Raw genomic sequence first — 21,055 nt, forward strand, 5'->3', positions numbered from 1 at the left:
CCTTCACATTCACATCTTCCATTCCCTCTTACTGAAACATGGTTACCAGGAGAGGTGATTCCTTGGAGAACAGGTCCTCACACAGCTCCAAAGTGTGGAGTTTCAACAGCTACCGTGTTCCTCTACTCTGTCCTCAGGAACCCACTGAACTGGGAAGAGAGCATTGCCATTCTGTGAAGCTGAGACCCAAGCTGAGCTCTTCATGTGTAAGAATGAGAGGGTACCTGTACCACCTCACCATGGCCCAGCTGTTCCAGACAAGATGCACAACCATCTTTAAGAAGCAGAAAGAACCATGTGTGGGGCTGAGATGGCTCATCTGTTAAGAACACTGGCTGCTCTTGCAGAGGACCCAGGTTTGATTCCCAGAATCTACATGGCAGCTAATAACAGCCTGTAACTCCAGTTCCAGGGAATCTGATTCCCTCTTCTGGCCTCCTTGGGCATTGCACACATGTGGTGTACTTACATATATGCAGGCAAAGCATTCATATGCATACAATAAAAATAAATCAAAAAAATTCTTAGATTCTTATTGGTTAAGTAATCAAGAACAGAGATATTCCAAAGCATGAAGTATCAAGAACACACTCACACTTGGGTTGTGGGTTCTAATGTCACCAGAACATGCTGTCATCTATCAACCCCCTATTAATTCTGTCCCTTCATCTGTTCACTATTCATTCATTTGCAGGTGCTTAGGCTATAACCTACACCCTCATGCTACTAAGCTCACATTCTACTGAGCTGCACCTCCAGCTACAACTAAATGAAAAGTTGAGTCATTGAAAAAATTAAAAGATGTATTAGCTACTTTTCATTGTTGTGGTAAAATACCATGACAAAAGACAACTTAAGGAAGAGTTTATTTTGGCAAACCGTTTCAGAGAGCTAGAGTCCATGATGGTGGGTAGGTATGGCAGTAGGTGGCCAGAGCAGGAAGCTGACTGACATTTCAACCGCACACAAAAAGCAGAGAGCCAACTGGAAGTGGTGCCTGCTGTGAACTCTCAAAGCCACCCTCCAGTGACGTACTTCCTCCAACGAGGCCACACCTCCTCAAGATTCCATGACCTCCCCAAACAGTACCACCAACTGGAGACCAACTGTTCAAATACCTGAGCCTATGGGGGACATTTCTCATGTAAACCACCACACAGGGTATGCAGAACAAGGCTTTAAAAGCTGGACTTTGGGGGATAGTAATTACATATGACAACAATGGGTTTGAAATTGTGTATTATTAAATAATGACTTTTTAAATTATTGTTAAAATGTTTGTACTTTCCATCAACCTAGTGGCTGTCAGAACAGATGAGAGAATTGTTGATTAGTTTTCTGAAACTATTATGTACTAAAGGTATAGTTGATGTTTAAAAGATGTGCCTGAGTCAGTTTTTATGTCTAAACATGAATAAGCTTTTTAAAGCCCTCTGTGACAAACTTGTGTCTCTAACAAATATTGCTCACATGGTGATTTTATTTTCCTTACTTAATTAAGGATGCATGCACTCACACAATATATGGGCATGTTCATGTGTGCGAGTAAGGGTGCATGGGTACCATGGTGTATGAGTGTAGCGGTCAGAGGACTGTTGGTCCTCACTTCTCACCTTGTATGAGGCAGGGAGTCATTGTTCACTGTTTTGCACACCAGCCTAGCTGGCCCATGAGAGTCCAGAGGTTCTCTTTCTCTACATCCTGCATTGCCAAGAGAACACTGGGGTTACAGATCTTGGCTTTTCATGGGTTCTGAGGATTCTCACTGAGGCTCTCCCAACCATGCAGCAAGCATTTCACCCACTAGCCATCTCCACAGTCCTATTGTATTGTGTTTGTTTTCATGAAGCAGAGTCTCACAGAGCCCAAGTTGGCCTTGAACATCCTATAAATCTGAAGATGACCCTGAACTTCTGACCTCCTTCCCCCACCACCCAAGTGCTAGGATGACAGACATGGGCCCCCATATCTAGTTTATATGGGGTTGGAGATCAAATCTAAGACTTTGTGCGTGCTAAGCCATCATCCTACCAGCTAGGCTGCATCTTCAGTCCATCACATGGTGATTTTAAGGACTTGTCCTTAACCATGCCACATTGGCCTGTCCTTGCAGCTGCTCTGTGTAAATCAGAAAGAAAAGGCATGCATTTAGGGCATCCAGAATCTACCAATGTATCTCAGACCATGAAGAAACCTGGGATTTCCTTACGCTACCTCAACTGATTTGATTGAACAATGACCAGTAAGCAAAAGAAACACTGTCTTGTCCCAACTGATCAGAAAGAAGTTTTCCCACAAGGCAACCATAAAATAAACTCTTGCTAACAATCATTTGCCAGCCTTGAAATAGAGAAATGGCAGAGATATGTCTTTTATTTTAAACTCAAGGACAGTTTTAAGAAAATCCCAACGGCTCAAGGTATAAATCTCAGCAGCTGCCTGGAGGAGGAAGATGGAGATGAAATAGCAAAAAAGCATTGCAATTTTACTTTAAGCCAGCCTGGAGATCAGCCAGCTGCAAGGCAGGGAAGGGAACTTTAAAGAGAGAATAGAGGCCAAAGTGTTATTGAAAGGACACCCAGAAAAGAGGTAGAAGAAAAACAAAAGTTACACCTTTTTTTTTACTAATATTTTATTTATTATTTTTATTTTATGTGTATGAGTGTATTGCCTGCATGTTTCAGATTCCCCTGGAACTGGAGTTAAGGACAGTTAGTAGCCACCATGTGGGTGCTGGGAATCGAACCCGGGTCCTCTACAACAGCAGTCAGTGCTCTTAACTGCTGAGCCATCTCTCCAACCCCTAATTATACCTTTAAGTAATTCAGAAAAGAAGACAGATTTATAAAGCTGTATGAGCACCACTCTGCAAGAGATGCACTGGGAGGCAGGAATTCTGGGAAGGAAAAAATCATAGATATATCTTAACCACGATTTGAAAACCCAAGTCCTAGCAAGAAACACACTACATCGTGCAGCAGCAACAATAACTCTTACCAAATCTAAAATTTCACAGGTCCAGAACCTTCAGCAAAGTAGTTCTTAAAAGTCATTTGTGTAATGGGTACCCAGGATGTGGGCATGGGATGGTAACCATTTAGACATCCCTTGGTATTTATTTAACCAGTGTGGGAGAATGGGAGTCCAAAGAGATATTTAATTAAGAACTGAGTGATGCAGAAATGACATCTAGATCAGGGTGGCAGTCAGTACACTACGCACATCATGCCCACAATTCTGGATTTAATCCTAAAATACCAGTAGCTTTCTTTTCCTTTAACATTGTTTATAGCATTCTATCTCTTATGGCCAACTGAAAATATCCAAGGGTCTGGGTAAGAGACTGCAGGAAAGTCACCGCAAACCCATCCAGTGCACACCCCGCTAACGATGGCTGCTCCATGAAAACAAGTAGATAACGGATGTTAAAATATTTTACACCTTGAGGGGCTGGAGAGATGGCTCAGTGGTTAAGAGCACTGGCTGCTCTTGCAGAGGACCCAGGTTCAATTCCCAGCATCCACATGGTGGTCAACAACTATCTGTAGCTCCAGTTCCAGGGTATTCGACACCCTTTTCTGGCCTCTGCTGGGCACTGCACATACACGGTGCACTTACATACATGCAAGCAAAATATAAACATAAAATATAAATAATAAATAAAATATTTTTAAAAATGTATACCTTGTGATGGTGAATCTTGACTGACAACTGGATGGGCTTTAGAATCACCATAGATATAAATCTCCAGGCATATCTGTGAGAGATTATGTAGGTTGGGTTATCTGAGAAGGAAAGACCCACCCAAAATGTAGGCTGTTTCACATTCCTGCCCCTTGAGTTCCCTGCCATGATGGATCGCATCTCCTCAACTGTGAGCCCCAAAGAAACCTTTCCTTCCTTAAGTCACTTTCATCGGGTATTTTATCACAACACCACAAGAAACTGATGCACATGAGTAAAGGCTACATAAAAAACTGAACTTGAATCTTCACTACTCAAACCATCAGAGAGGCAGGAAGGTAAAGTTTAGGGTGACCACTTGGTAGGTATTGAAACAATATGGAGTCACCACCCACATGGGTCTGAGCACTCTGTGGTGGCTAGTGTGACTGGGAAACTGGATTTTCAATCTCGTCTCAGTTTAATCAGTTCAAATTCATTTTTTATTTTAAATATTAATTTATTTTAGTATTTTATTTATTATTTTTATTTTATGAGTGTATTACCTGCACATATGTTAGTGTACTTGTGTCGTGCCATGCCCCCAGAGATCAGAAGAGGGCAGCATCAGATCCCCTGGACCTGGACAGTAGTTAGCTGCCATGTAGGTGCTGGGAATCGAACCCAGGTCCTCTGCTAGAGCAGCCAAGGATCTTAACCATTGAGTCATCTCTCCAGTCCCTAATCAATTTAAATTTAAATACCCACATGTGCTGTAGGGCTGCCCTGAGTGAGAAAAAGAGAAGTATCACAAACAGCAAAACTGCTCTCATTTCTCAGAGCTCAGTGATACAGTGTTTCGAATTTGAGGCTAGCAAATGGCACCTCACCTCAGGCAGGATGAGCCTGGGTAGTCTGCATTTTTGGCAGACATAAAAAAGATTAAGTGACTCCTTTAGAATTGCTGGGTAACTGAGGAGAGAGGCATGCCTTCGACTGGAAACTGCTGACGAGAGCTCAGAGCTTTATCCAAAATACCCGTCTATTAACAATGACAATAATATGTTAACGACATAATTAATATTATGAACTATGTGGGAGGAAGCTCTTTGCATCTGTTGCTTGGTGCATCCCAACAGTTTGCACATTCTGGCACTCAAAGAAAATGATGGCACAGATCAGGCACATGGGGCAAACCGGGGTAAACATCCCCCCGCGGTGTGCCAGCTGAAACAACCCATTACACTCAATTTACATTTTATAATTAAGATAAAAATAAAACGCACAGGAATAGGTAGACAATAAATGCTGATTTTGTATAAAACTTCCAAACATTTCACCAGAACTTGAGCTATTTTCCCAACCATGCCTTTCCAATGCTGTTTTATGCTTGAAGTGGCTCCTCACAATTCCCAGCCAAACATTTTAAATTTTTATTTACTTATTTTTATGTGTATGAGTGTTTCGCCTGCATGTATGTAAGTATACCACTTGTGTGACTGGTGCCTATGAGGCCAGACAAAAGCCAATGCATACACACACATTTTTAAAATGAGGTTTTATTCTTTGAAAGTTTCACACACTGTGTACTGATCATATCCATCCAACACTACCTCCCTCCAGCTCCCCATAGTGTCCCCTGCCCCATCTTTCTTTCCCCCAACTTCTTTTTCTCTTTTTTTAAAATTATTGTTATTAATACCCCTGAGTCCAATTAGTGCTGCCTATGACACAATTCTGCAACATATTTGCAACACCAAAATTTCTCTAAAAGTCCACATTAAAAAATGGAAGTGATCTCCTTTAAAAATGCTTGGCTTGGGGGCACTGGCTGCTCTTGCAGAGGACCCAAGTTTGGATCCTAGAACCAACATCGGGTAGCTTACAAGTCCTGTAATTCCAGCTCCAGGGGATCTGATGCCCTGATGTGACTGTCTGCTCTGTTGTCAACAGGGTGAGTCTTCACTCTCTGGGCAGCTTTTCCTCTCCTGGCTGGTTGAACCACTGAGCCTCAGAAATCAGACTTCCACTGAGAGTTTATTAGTGGTCCCTCTACGTAACTCTAAGACAGGTCAGTGCTGTTAACCCCATTTTACAGAGCGGGAAATAGCCCCACAGGGGTCAAATGCCACTCTCTAGGTCACCCAGCATGTGTGGGAAGTGCTAATTAACCCCAGCCTGTCTGTTGGGTGGATTGTGATATAGGGCCCAGGGAGGATGCTCCAAGTCCCAGAACTCAGACTTCTGGAAGCCAGACATGGATGTGCACAGCATCCAGAGTCTTCACTACTGTGGGACCCCCACCCGTCCTTCATGTCAGTGCCCCACCACCACCAGCCCCCTCCCTTCTGTTCCAGATACTACTTCTGTGCAAAGCTAAAGACCAGCAGAGCTGCTAAGAGGTGGTGTGCATTCCAGTTGCTCAGATGTAGCTAGGCTGTAGCTTACCAAGAACTCCCAGTGCCAGTGAACCCTCTGGCTTCATGAGCCAAAGACCAAAAGATCTGGATTATATTCTGTCTTGATTTTTCCCACTGTGCCAGGATGCACACATGTCCCAGTTACAATCCTTGCAAGAAACAAGGGATACATCACTGCCTGTGGCACACTCCTCACCGTCGGAATCCAGAACCCTGCAGGGGGCTGGACTGCTCCACCAGGCTGGCACCTGCTGGTAAAAAGGAAAGGAAAGGATGCCAGGCTGTGGTACACAAGCTAAGGAAACACAAAGACCAAAGGCCACAGATCTCAGCTCAGAAGGTATTGCCCCTCAGCCACATGCTTGTGTATTGTTCTCCGGGAGGCTGACAGCCACCACTGTGGCATAGCATGCTGGTGACCGGCATCCTAGGAAGGATCCCAGACCCTTAGTGTGACCCGCAGAGACTGCAAATTTCATCTGCCAAAGGCATGTGCATTTGTCAAATCCAACTCTCCTTTGCCAGTTCTGAAGTTTCCCAGCCTTATAAAAACGAAGGACCCAGGGGTTTCTCCATGTGAACCAAAAGGAACAGGCAAAAGGTCACCCGATCTGAACTTTATAGCCCCTTTCTCTCAGCATCATCCTTCCTCGACGTCCCATCTTTCAGCCAATCTGCACGCAGCCCTCTGAGGGTAGCTGTGCCTGTGAGGCCAGACAAACGCCAGTGCATACACACACAGACTGGGCAAGAGAGCGTGGCACACCTGTCTCCTCTCTGGCCTTTGGGCTCTCCAACACCCCATCCCTACGTCTGCTTTCAACATTAGGCTGCTGGGGCTGCCTGCATGACATCTACACACTGGGGGACTTCAGTGCCACTCTCTTGATCCACCCACCGTGCACACACATCCTAGGTGTGTGGTCAAGTCTCTTTCTGATGAGGATACCAGTCACTTGGGATTTGGGTCCACCCTGAAGGCCTCATGTTGACCCAATCACCTTTTCAAAGATTCTATTCCAATACACTCACATGCCAAGGACACAGCTCAGTCCACAGCTTGTTCTTCAGAGTCTTGGCGATCACCTGATTCCATTTTCCTTTCTCAGCTTCCCTCGCAGCAGGGCCTGGGCTCAGGACATGGTTCCACCAACAGATGCTCCACTCTGGACTTGGGATCTGGAGGTCATGAGGTAGGTGCTGGAGTGGGGGCGTTCTTTTCCCTTCTTTGTGGGTGTCAGGAGCAATCACGCCAGAAGAGGAGAGGGAGGCAGAGGCAGGGGAGACCCTCGGCAGAGCTCGGGAGCACGAGGCCGTGTCTGCTGCTCAGTGGTAGCCAGAGGTTCCTGTGGGGAGGTTTGGAGCTCCGTTCCTGGCTGCGGGGCTGAAATGGGTCCTCTAGTGCCCTCTAGGATACTGTCAGCTTCCGGATATACTTTCTGGTAAGTTCCTTTCCTGCTCGCAGAAGCAAGAGCCTGTGAGCTCCTTCTTCATTCCCTTCCTCCTTCCTTCCCTCCTTCCTTCCTTCCCTCCTTGTTTCCTTCCTGTTTTGTTGTTATTAGTGGTACTGTGAACCCAGGGCCTCATGTATGCTAGGCAAGTGCTGTACTGCTGAGCTATACCCCCAAGCAAGGGCCAGATTCTGTGGCTTATAACTTATGAATTTGAGGGGGGGTTGAGACAGGGTCTCCCAATAGCCCCAGCTGGCCTGGAACTTGCTAAGTAGACCAGGCTGGCCTCAAACTCACAGATATCTGCCTACCTCACCTCCTGAGAGCTGGGGTTAAAGGCATGTGCTACCAGGCTCAAAATTTAAGGATCTTAATCCATGCAGCTTTTTACTTATAACCAGTTCTGCAACTGGCAATAAATAAAACAGTTGAAAATAAAGTCAGCTATTACTGTGATTTAGAAAGGGGTCTTTTGACATGTTAGTTGAACTGCCTTTTTTTTTAAATTTATTTATATAACCATGTGCCATGTGAGTTAATGTGCACCACATGTATACCGGTGCCTGCAGAGGCCAGAAGAGGGCATTAGATCCCCTGGAGCTGGAGTTACAGGTGGTTGTAAGCCACCCAGTGTGGGTGCTGGGAGCTGAACTCTTATCCTCTGCAAGAGCACCAAGTGCTCTTAACCACCCACTGTACCATCTCCTAGCCTCTTCCCATTTTTCTTTTTGACAGGGTCTCCCTAGTCCCAGCCCACCTGAAAGTCACTGTGTGGACCAGGCTGGCCTTGATCTCACAGAGACCTGCTTGCCTCTGCCTCCCAAGGGCCTTCTTCCTTCCTAACTGTACCTTTACTTTGGACCCACTGACCAATGTCTCTTCTCTGTCCATCTCTGCCCCTCTTTCAGGCAGACCTCAAACCTAACCTCTTCAGAAACTCTCGGGTATTACTGAGCCCTTGACAACCTCTCTTGACTGAATGTTTGCTGTTTCCTGGGTCTTCCTCTTACCTGGTTTGAAATGTCACTGGAGCAGCTGTGAGTTGGCTATGGCACAGCCAGGCCCTTTGCCTGAGCTGGGCTGTGTGTCCCTCATCTGCCTTCTCTCCCCAAGTGGAAAGCAGAGCACCTCTGGGTGCAGAGCACACCTGCGTAGGACGTGGCCTGACACTGAGCACGTGGTGGGCTGCTGTTTACTGAGCACTCACCATGTGCCAACTCCATCCAAACGTTTCACCGGCATGATTCCATTCCCTTCTCAGCACTTGCACAGCATTATCCAGCACTATTTCCTGAATCCTTCAGAATTCAATAAAATAGCTTGCTGCACAAGAATCCGGAAAGACTGTACTCCCAGGCTAGGCATGCAGCTCAGCAGCAGGGCAGTTGTCTAGCATGCTGAGATCCGGGATTTATCCTCAGCCTCAAAAGAAAAAAACAGGAAATACAAACTTCACTTGATAGGACTTAACATATATGACAGAATGTATGAAATCTGGTGGGGGCAGGTGGGGGGAGTCCAAATATAGTTAAGATGTAGTGTATGAAATGAACAAAAATTCAGGAAAAAATATATAAGGGGGTCCAGGGGCTGGACCGATGGTTCAGTGGTTAAGAACACTGGTTGTTCTTACAGAAGACCCGGGTTCGAATCCCAGCGTCCACATGGCAGCTAACAACTGTCTGTAACTCCAGTTCCAGGGGATCCGACAGCCTTTCTGTCCTCCGTGGGCATTGCACAATATAGGTGCACTTACCTATATGCAGGCAACACACACATATGTATAAAATAAAAATAACAAAATATTAAAAAATATATATATATGGACAGAGAATGTAGCTCAGTGGATAGAATGCTTGCCTAGCATGCATGAAGCCCTGGGTTCAATCTCCAGTACTGCCCAAACCAGGTGTGGTAGTGCACCCTTGTAATCCCAGCACTCAGGAGGTAGATGCAGGAAGATCAGGGGTTCAAGGTCATCCTTGGCTAAGTAGGGAGTTGGAAGCTTCAGGCCATGACTCGAAAAGGGGAGAAAAGAGGGTGTTGCGGAGATGGATCAGTTGATTAAATGTTGTCTTACAAGAGATCTGAGTTCAGACCCCAAGCACCCATGTAAAAAGCTGGACGTGGTGGCCTGCAGACATAGTCTGAGAGACCCTCCCTCAAAGCATGAGGTGAGGGGCAGGTGAGGAAGGCACCCAGTGTTCCAGGGGTGAGCTGGCCTATACACACACACACACACACACACACACACACACACACACACACACAAAGAAAGAAGAGAGAGAGAAAGAAAAGAAAAAGAGAATAACAAAAAAGGCTCTTGTCTCAGAATTAGGGTTGCCAAGGCAAGAGAATTTCGAGTTTGAGGACAACCTGTCTCAAAACAAGAATACATTCTTTTTCCAATATTTTATTATTTTTATTTTATGTGTATGAATGTATTGCCTGCGTGTATGTAAATGCACCTGTGTCATGTAATGCCCACGGACGTCAGAAGAGGGTGTTGGATTCCCCTGGAACTGAGTTACAGAATGTTGCTATCTGTCATGTGGGTGTTGCGACTCAAACCCCCGTCCTCTGTAAGAGGCAGCCAGTGCTCTTAACCACTGAGCCATCTCTCCAGCTCAACAAGAATATATTCTTTGGTTTTACCCTTACTGGGCATGCCAGAGCAGCTCAGATAATAAAACAGTAAAACAGTTCTGAGATTCCTCCAAACTGGGGCTCACCTGTACTTTGCAAACCATATTCCTCACTCACCCCTGATATCTGCCTTCTTCCTCAACATCACCAAAGTCCTGGTGTCTGTCCACTACTGAGGCCTTCAGACAGTCCCTGTGCCACGTTGTCACAAAGCATGGGGAATACTGCCTGAAGTCCACATGCTGCGCCACAGAGGCCACACTGTGGACACCCCCTTCCTAACTTCTTGGCCTCTGTGAAGGTGCTGTCTTGCTTCTGGTAGCTTCCATTCCTGCCACTCATCTTACCTCGTCTTAACACACTTCTTCAGTGATTCCCAAGCCAGGAAGCCCTCGCCGCCTTATTTCTTCTCCTTTGCTGGCTGCTGATCACTCCTGAAGAAAAACCACAGTGTCTGGCTGCCGTGTCCATTCCCAGGCCAGCTCTCCCCAGCTGAGGGAAACAGTGTAGCTTGGCAGTTCCTCAGCTCATTTCCTGTCAAATATTAAACTCTTCCAGATCCCGTCTGCTCCTCTGGAGATGCCTGGTTCTGCCTCTTAGGAACAGCGTCATCTCCTATTGTGTCGAGATAACTGAGCCCTGTTTTCCTCTCCTCTGCCCTCTGGTCCCCAGATCCTCCCCTCCTCTCTGCCAGTGTCACAGACTCTGGCAAGATGGCCACGTCCTCTGTCTGCCAAGGCCAGCTGCCCACTTGGTTTTCCTCACCTCCTGTGACTGTGAACTGTCAACTCCTGGCCATCCCTTAGCAGTTTTTCTGACATCACCTCCTTCCCCTCAGGTCTACACAGCATACTGTTTATGCTGCTAAAGAAGCAGGTAGATAAAGCCAACCATCCCTTCGACCCAGTCCTCTCAGACTTCCACCCTCCTCTGCTCCTTCTGACCGAGCTTCCCAAATGAGCCACTGTCACCGTCCTCCTCATCACCCTCCCACACTCCTCAGTTTGACCTCTCCTCAATCCTCTGTGGTTTGGGTATGGTTTCTACACACACACACACACACACACACACACATTGGAGTGCTGGAGCATTGGTCTCCAAGGTAGTGATGGAACCTCTCAGAGGTAGGGCATAGTGGGAAGCTGTTAGGTGATTGGGGGTTCTGCCCTCAGAGCAAGTTGTTACCAAAAGAGCAGGACAGGCTCCTCCCCCTGTCACCTGGTCTAGTCATGTGACCTCTTCCAAAATCACTCTTCCCATTGTGATACCTCTTCCATGATGTTCTACCCAAAGCCGAGCATAAGCGGGTGTCAAGGCTTTGTACCTCCAGAACAAGCTATAAACCTTATGAGCTATAAAGCCTCTTGTTTTTGTGAGGTGCTGTCTTGGGGATTTTGTTACAGCAACAGAGAACAGACTAAGATGTCTGTGAACCGCCTTCTCAAAGGTGAGCAATCCCAGTACAACTCACACATTCTTGGATCTGACCCTCTCCCCACCCTGAGTTAGAATTAGATCAGAATTTCAATTAGATAAAAACCCTAAAGTGTCCTCCAACTTAAATCCCATGACTCAGTGGTCTCAGTCTGTGCCTCACACAATTGAAGAGAGCTGAAAGCCCTTGGTCAGGCAAGTGGCAGGATGAAACTCAGCCTTAGGAAGACAGACCAATGAGATCACTTCTGAAAGGAAGTAAGCACTGCGGGGCGTGGGAGGAAGGTCAGGCAAAAGGTTCCCACAGGGGCTGCCTTGTGGGAGGAAACTGGGTATGTTCACTCGGGGAGGAGGATGAAGGCAGAACAGAGGAGGAGCTTCTGTGAAGGTTCCTGCAGAGAAGAGCCATAGAAGTGGGTAGAAGTGCAACCCGGGAGGTATGGGACACCATAGGATCATGAGAGCGGAGAGAAGGACTTTGCAAGGCGAGGGTTCTACACTCAGGAGGCTGAGGCAGGAGAATCAAGAGTCCAAGACCAGCCTGGACCATGTAGCAAGGCATAGTCTCCAAAATCAGAAGGAGGTGGTGAGGGGAGGAGGAACAGGAAGAAGAGAAGAAAGGGGGGGTAGGAGGAACAGGAAAAGAAGGGGAGGGGAGGAAAAAGAGAAAAAGGAAGAGGAAGGCTAGAAGGAATGAGGGGAAAGGAAGAGGAAGAGGCAGGGAGAGAGGGAGGAGGAGGAATAGGAAGAGGTGGCGGGGATGAGGAGGGGGAGGACGAGGAGGAGGACGAGGAGGAGGACGATGAGGGGGACGAGGAGGAGGACGAGGACGAGGAATTTGTTGCTAATCTATGTCCCCTGGTTTCTGCCCATAAGCCCTGACCTATCATATGGCAGGGCAAGTGACATAATGAATGGGTCAGTGGAACTGAGTGAGAGACACAGAATGCCTCCAGCCGTCCTCCTCTGAAAGATGGAAGGTGACTGTTGTGTGACTGTAGCTTGTAAGGCCATGAGGGACAGTAACATGTTAAATGAGCATACTTGGCCACTAAAATTAAAAACCAGGAAACTCTATAAAGCCTGAACTTTAAAACCGACGTCTTAAGAGCAACTCCTGTCTGAACTTGGGACTTGATGGGGTGCTCGCATCTGACCCACCCTTTGGGAGTCAGGGTCTCAAATTTCTTTATTATAACAATAACATTTTATGTGTGTGCATCTGTTGTATGTATGTGTGCCACCTGCAGGTACCTGTGAAGGTCAGAAGAGGGTGTCAGATCGCCCTCGAGCTAGAGTTTCAGACAGCCGTGCGCTACCCAATATGGGAACCAAACCCAGGTCCTCTGCAAGAGCAGCCAGTGCTCTTAACTGCTGAGCCATCTCTCCGGTCCTGCTGCTGTTGTTGGTTTTAATTTAACTTATTTATTTTAACGTGTGTGTGTGTGTGTGTGTGTGTGTGTGTGTGTGTGTGTGTGTGTGTGTGTGTGGTGTGTTCAGGCACTTGCATGCCCTGGCAAGTATGTGGAAGTCAGAGAACAAATCCTCAGAGTCAGTTCTCTCCTGCCACCTAGTGGGATCCAGGGATTGAACTCAGGTTCAGGTCTGCCCACAAGCCCCTCTATCCACTGAGCCACCTCACTGACCCACATTTCTTAGTTTTGACAAGTGTCCCAGGGTAAAGTGAGATGATAAGGAGGGGAAGCTGAAATTGTGTGAGGGGAGATGGCTCAGCAGTTAAAAGCACTGCAGTTCTTGCAGAAGACCTGGGTTCAAATCCCAGCACACACGGCAGCTAACAACGGCTGTAAACTCCAGTTCGCCCTCTTCTGTCCTCCGTGGGCGCTGCCCCACACGGGTGCATTTACACACATGCAGGCATAACGTTCATAACACATAAAATAAAAGTAAATTAAAAAAAAAAAAAACTCTAGTCGTTTTGCAGCTTTTCTCTAACTAAAATTATTCCAAAGAAGTTTACTCACAGGAATGGGAGGGAAGACAAATGGGGGCCCTCCAAGGGGGCAAGATATTGTTAAATCCTACTGCTGTTGTAAGAGCAGCTGGGCAGGACTGGGCTGCAGAGGGGAACTTCTGAGAGCCGGGGCCCAAGAGCCCAGAGCTAAGAAAGGAGACCCGAGCCGGTTCTCATCCAAAGAAGCGCTTATCCCGCCCCACCGCTGCCAGTGACTCAAAACCCACCTCCCTGCATGGGTGATGTCACTGGGGTGCTGACCAGCATCTTCCAGGGACCCAGTTGCATGTTTTGTAAATGCAGGAGCGCCCGTTATTTCTCTTTTGCTGCCTGCTTGAAGAGGGAGGAAGCGCAGGCTCTGGGTGGCCGGAAGTGATCCCCTCGGCAGCTCCGCGTCGTTGGGGAACCCACAGCCTCGCGCTCATTCGCCCCAGGATACTGTCTCTGGTTCCACTCGCGCGTCACAGCGTGGGGAACCATTCGCCTGGACTGGGGCGCCATCTAGTGGACGTTCCCATATGTCGCGCTGCCGCGGCGGAGCCGCAGAGCGCAGCTCGAACACCAGGGGGCCTGCGCAGACCCAGCCGGTCCTCCAGCTGCCTGGCGTGGGAAAAGCCCAGCCTGGGGTCTTTTCGTGATTTTGAGGTGCAGGTGCATGTTCCGAACTATCGGGATTTTCTCTCCTTAAAACTTCAGGTACGAGATCCAAATCTCCAGCTGTTTTCTCTTGTTTTCTCATGAGAGATGCCTACTGTCTCAGAAACAGCTTCCAGACAGGTTGTGTGTGTGTGTGTGTGTGTGTTTGTGTGTGTGCAGGTGTGTGTGTGTCTGTGTGTCTGTCTAAGTGTGTATCTGTATATGTGTGTCTTTGTATGTGTCTCTGCATGTGTTTAGTGTATCTGTGTCAGTCTGTGTGTGTGTCTGTATCTCTGTATATATCTGTGTGTGTCTGTATGTGTATGTATCTTTGTGTGTCTGTGTATGTGTGTCATTGTGTGTCTTTGTGCCTGTATGTGTCTGTCTATGTCTCTGTGTGTCATATGTGCATCTGTGTGTATGTCTAGCTGTGTCTGTGTGCCTGTGCATATGTGTGTGTATCTGTGTGTAGATGCATGTATGTGTGATGTGTCTCTGTGTACATGTGTCTGTTTATATGTGTGTGTAGGTTTGTGTGTGTGTGTGCGTTTCCATGTGTGTCTGTGCATGTGTATGTATCTTTGTGTATGCAGGTGCGTGTGTGTGATGTGTGCCTGTATACACGTGTATCTGTGTCTCTCTCTGGGTGTAGGTACGTGTGCATGTCTGTGTACGTTTCTGTGTGTGTCTTGTGTATGTAGGTTCATGTGTCTGTGTGTCTTTATGTAGGTGCTTCTGTGTGTCTGTGTGTTTCTGTGTATGTTGGTACATGTGTGTGTCTGTATACATGTGTGTCTATGTGTGTCTGTGTGTGTGTCTCTGTCTCAGTGTATATCAGTATATGTGTGCGTGTGTGCCTGTGTGTATTGCAGTGTGACCAGAAGCATACCTGAGCACCTTAAGACAACTCACCCGAATGGCTGCTGTCACATGCTGGTGGCTGGAGTGATGAAATGTGCTCCATTTCCTCAGCCTAGGCCTGGCCTGGACAGGCCTCATCTGCCCTTTCCCAGAGGTTCATGCCTTCCCTGAGTGACTGGGTTAGAGCCAGTGACTGTTCTCACAGAAGAGGATGACCTTAAAGGGAGTTTCCTCCAGGGTGCTGCAGTTAGCACAGCTTCCTCTTAGGAACTGAATGAACATCTGGGACACACAAGGACAGGTGATGCTTCCAGCTGTCAATCACTGTCGGGGATTCTACCACAAGCATCCACCAGCCAAGGTCCTTGGATACCAATAACCTGGGGAGCTCTTGGGAAAAGAGAGAGCATTTTCTTTTAATTAATTATTTTTTTATTTTATGTGTATGAGTGTATTGCCTGTATTTGTGTAAGTGTACTCCTGTCATCCAATGCCTGCGGAGGTCAGAAGAGGTATCAGATCCCCTGGAACTGGAGGTAGGATGGTTGTTAGCTGCCATGTGGTTCTGGGAACCAAACCTGGATCCTCTGTCAGAGCAGCCAGTGCTCTTAACCACTGAGCCATCTCTCCAACCCCAAGACGGGGATTCTACCACAAGCATCCACCAGCCGAGGTCCTTGGATACCAATAACCTGGGGAGCTCTTGGGAAAAGAGAGAGCATTTTCTTTTAATTATTTTTTTATTTTATGTGTATGAGTGTATTGCCTGTATTTGTGTAAGTGTACTCCTGTCATCCAATGCCTGCGGAGGTCAGAAGAGGTATCAGATCCCCTGGAACTGGAGGTAGGATGGTTGTTAGCTGCCATGTGGTTCTGGGAACCAAACCTGGATCCTCTGTCAGAGCAGCCAGTGCTCTTAACCACTGAGCCATCTCTCCAACCCCAAGAAAGCACTCTTTTGAGCTTCTCAAAAGAAGTGACATTTCTCAATGTGGAAAATGAGCATCCTGTTTTCCTGATATCCAAGTACTACAGATAATTTAGAAAAGGGGGTTTCTAAACAAGATGTTATGCACAGAAGAGTATCTGAACAAGAACAGGATTCCTCAGAGGGGAAGCTGATTAGAGAATCTTCTAAAAGTTTGATTTTAAAATTAGGGACTTCCTTCTTGAAAAACTTATGCTTAAATGGGCATTTCAGTTCATAGCCTTCTTCCTGAAAGGAATTATGAATTCACTAACTAAAGAAAGGCCACAGGGAAAGCTAAGGTTCACACGATTTTCATCATCCAGAAATTTATCAATTACATTTAATTCCCTAAATCAACGGGTCCTCGTCATGTACCAGGCCCAGGGCTGAGTGCTGAATATACAAACAGTCCATGCTTTAAGCAATCCCTAATGTTTTCTAATTTTATTACTTGTCCCATGTAGACCTCATGTTTTAAAAGAAATAATCCAGGAGGCTGGAGAGATCGCTCAGTGTGAGTTCATCCGCTGGAACCTGGTCAGCCTATCTAGTATCAGTCCCTTAAAGAAAACCAACTCTCCCTCACTCAGCAGTGATTGGCTGCCACTAATTCCTCAGCTAAGGTTGGGGTCTTCTGCCCATTTTCCCAGTTCCACGCTGGGTTTTTGTCTGATTGAGTTTGCATGGGTCTTGTTCATGTAAGTTCATATTCACAAGTTCCCCAAACCCTGGAAGACTCCGATTCCTTATGGACATGCACCACCCCTGGCTTTTACAATCTTTCTGCCCCCTCTTAAAATCAGGAACTAGACACGGCTGCTCACTATCTCCACTTCTTTTCAATATGGTGCTTGAATCTCTTGCTTGAGCAAAAGACAAGAGAAGGAAATTAAAGGGTTACTGATTGGAAAAGAAGAGGTCAAAGTATCCCTATTTGCAGATGATATAATATGAGATTCCAAAACTTCCACAAGAAAACTTCTAGAAATGATCAATACTTTCAGCAAAGTGGCAGGTTATAAAATCAATGTGCAAAAATCAGTAACCTTTCTATATACCAATAAGCAATCAGAGAAACACTTCATGGAAATCTTCCCATTCATAATAGTCTCAAAAAATCTAACACCTAACCAAAGACTTTAAGATCACTACAATGAAAATTTTGAATCTTTGAAGAAAGAGATTGAGGAAGATACCAGGAGATGGAAAGACCTCCTCTGCTCAAGGATTGGTAGAATTAATACTGTGACGATGACCAGCCTACCAAAAGCAATCTATAGATTCAATGCAATGCCAATCAAAATCCCTATGACATTCTTCACAGAATTAGAAAAAAAATCATAAAGTTCATATGGAATCACAAAAGACCCCGGATAGCCAAAGCAATCCTGAGCACAGAGAGCAATGTTTGGGGGATTACCATACCAGATCTCAAACTATATTACAGAGTTATAATCATAAAACCAGCATGATACTGTCACAAAAAACAGACACATAGACTAATGGAACATAATTGAAGACCAAAATATGATTTCATGCAATTTTAGCCACCTGATATTGACAAAGTTGCCAAGAACGTACACTGGAGGAAAGACAGCATCTTCAACAAATGGTGCTGGCAAAACTGGATCTCCACCTGTAGAAAAATGAAACTAGACCCTTAACTTTCACCTTGCACAAAATGTGAAACCTGAAACTCTGAAACTGTTAGAAGAAAACATAGGCAGTACCCTGAAAATATAGGTGCAAAAAAGGACTTTCTAAATCAGACATCAGTTGCTAAAGAATTAAGACCAACAATTGACAAGTGGTACCTCATTAAATTAAAAACCTTCTGTACAGCAAAGAAACAACCAAGGAAGTGAAGAGGAAAACCCACAGAGTTAGAGAAATTCTTCACCAGCTACACATCTAACAAAGGATTGATATCCAGAATATACAAATAACTCAAAAAACAAAGAATCAAGAAAATAAATGACCAAACTAAAAGATGGGCTATGGATCAGAACAAAGAGTCCTCAAAAGAAGAAATAAAAATGGCTAAGAAACGCCTTAAAAAGTGTTCAATGCACACCTTTAATCCCACCACTTGGAAGGCAGAGGCAGGCTGATCTCTGTGAGTTCAAGGCCAGCCTGGTTTAAACAGTGAGTTCCAGGCCAGCTGGGGCTATAGGGAGCCCCTGTCTCAAAAAGACCTAAAAAAAAAAAAAAAAAAGTGTTCAACATTCTTAGTAATTAGGGAAATGCAAATCAAGCCACTTTAAGATTTCATCTTACCCCAGTCAGACTAGCTAAGATCAAGAGATCAAATGACACCAAATGTTGGTGAGGATGTGGGGAAACGGGAACCCTCATTTACTGCTGATAGGATGGCAAACTTGTGTAACCAATATGGAAAGCAGTGTGAAGAACTCCTAAAAAACTAAAAATTAATCTACTATATGATCCAGTTGTACCACTCCTTGGTATATACCCAAAGGGCTCTTCCTACTGCTGAGACATCCATGTTTGTTGCTGTTCTTTTCACAATAGCTAAGAAATGTAAACAACCAAAATGTCCCTCAACTAATGAGTGGATAATGAAAATGTGGTGCATTTATACAATGGAGTTCTCTTTAGCAGTAAAGAAAGACAAAATCATGAAATTTGCAGGTAAATCGATGGAACTGGAAACTGAGTAAGAGACTCAAAAAAACAAGGGACATGTGTTCTCTCTCATTTGTGGATCTTAGCACCAAATCTTTATACATGAGCCTATATCCTAATGCAATAGCAGGAACCAGGAAAACGGAAAGAATCATGGAGATAAAGGGAAAGAAAAAACCTAAGAGAGGTAGATAATAGGAAACAGATGTTGCCAAGGGGGAAATTGAGAAAATAAGGGTATTTAACTGGGAAGGGAGGAGGGACAGTCATACAAGGAACCATGGGAGTAAAGGGGAAGAAGGAGCTCAAGAGAGAGAAGATAATAGGAGATAAGCATTATCTAGGGGAAAAGGGGGAAATGGGGGAACTTTAACTGGGAAGTGAAAAGGGAGAGTTAGACATGGAGAGAGAGGAGAGAGAAATAATGCTTAAGGGGTGCGAAAAACCAGAGGGGGAAGTATTAGTTCAAAAATCTACTGAAAAATACGCATACAGTATCCGTACATGAGTGCATGTGTGCACCTGAAGGCCATATAACAAGAAACGCAGGGCCAGACGGGAGGAACCCTCTTCAAGTTGTTGGTCAGGACAGTCCAAGAGAGTCCCAAAATAACACAGGCTGTTGCCACAGCCCTTGATTTCCTACCAGAACTTAAAGGTAAGACCCTACTGCTGAAGACAAGACATGTTTCAGACATAGGACTAGGAGAAATGGAGCTGGAACTGACCTGGAAGCCTCCTCCTGGAAGACCAGCTCCCATAGCTTTAGAGGACACTATGCAAGCTGCTAAGAGAGAAAAATCAACCAATAGTCCGACCCCAGCTTTAAAGCCTAACAACCACAACGATGACCAGCACAGCTCACTGTACCAGTGCAGGAGTGGCACTTCCATCTTGGGTATAATCGACAGCTATAATTTGGACTTAAAACCCACTTGATGGAAGGGAACTCATGTGTGGAACTGTAAACATAGCCAAATACCCACGACTGGAGAAGTCATTGGTCCTAGAGAAAACCCTACATTTGTCACATCCCTAGAAAAACGTAATTTCTTACTACATGCTAAATATGGATCCTTATATTTACAGACACACACACTAGTCACCACTCATCAAAGAAGCTTCTTTTTGCAACAGATGGAGTCTAGTACGGAGTTCCACAACTGGTTACTCACAGAGAATAAGGGTCTGAGAGATGCTCAGCCCTAAATGACACATCTACAATGGAATCTCTACACCTAAGGCACATGGAACACAGTGGAACAGAGGGTAGAGAGAATGCTAATGAATCTCTCAACTCTCACCAGCGAAGCTTCCCCATGCCACAGGGAGCAACGAACACAGAAGGTCGTAACTAGTCAAAGTACAGAAGATAAGAGACTGCAGAGTGTGTGTCCCTAGATAGAACTCTTATTAAACCTCACCCACCCAGGGCTCAGTGACCATTGCAGAAGAGGGGGTAGAGCCAGGCGTGGTGGCACAGCTGAGCTTTGTCCTTGACTTTAATGGAAAAAGCATATAATTCTCCTTAATATGTAAGATGGTAACTGTATTTTGAAGATGGTCTTCACCAAGTTGGAGTTTCCCTTCCTTCCTAGGTTGCCACTCTCCCTCTCTCCCTTTCTCTCTTTCTTCCTCATTTAACTCTTTTTTATTTTTATTTTATGTGTATGAGTGTTTTGCTTGCATATGCGTAAGTGCACGGTGTGGGTGCTGGGAACTAAACCAGGTTTTCTGCAAGAATAGCCAATGCTCTTAACTGCTGAGCCATCTCTCCGGGCCCTAATTTAGCTCTTTAAATAATTTATTATTTTATTTTATAAAATGAAGGTGCCGCTGCCTTTTAACACTTCTTTAGAAGTTGGTGTAATGCAATAAGACAAGAAAAGGAAATAAAAGGAAAACAAACAGAGGAAGAAGTAAAACTGACTTTATTCTCAGACGACTGAAGAACAGAAACACTCTGAGCTGGTACGTAACATGACAAGGTTATTAAATACCCAGATTAACACAATCCACCACCTTCTTACAGGCCAGCGGTAAACAAGGAAGGTTTGGATTAAATACGTAATTCCATCTAAATTAGTGTCCCCCAAAATGAAATATTTAAGAATAAATATAACTGCCGGGCGTGGTGGCATGTGCCTTTAATCCCAGCCTTTGGGAGGCAGAGGCGGGCAGATCTCTGTGAGATCTAGGCCAGCCTGGTCCACACAGTAACTTCCAGATGGGCTGGGACTAGGGAGACCCTGTAAAATAAATGATTAAATAAATAAATAAATAAATAAATAAATAAATAAAAGAAAACTAATGTAAACCCTGAAGAGGTGACAGAAAATACAAATTAAAATGA

Source organism: Nannospalax galili, unplaced genomic scaffold, assembly GCF_000622305.1.
Source record: "Nannospalax galili isolate Female #2095 unplaced genomic scaffold, S.galili_v1.0 scaffold915, whole genome shotgun sequence".
In the NCBI taxonomy this organism is placed as follows: Eukaryota; Metazoa; Chordata; class Mammalia; order Rodentia; family Spalacidae; genus Nannospalax; species Nannospalax galili.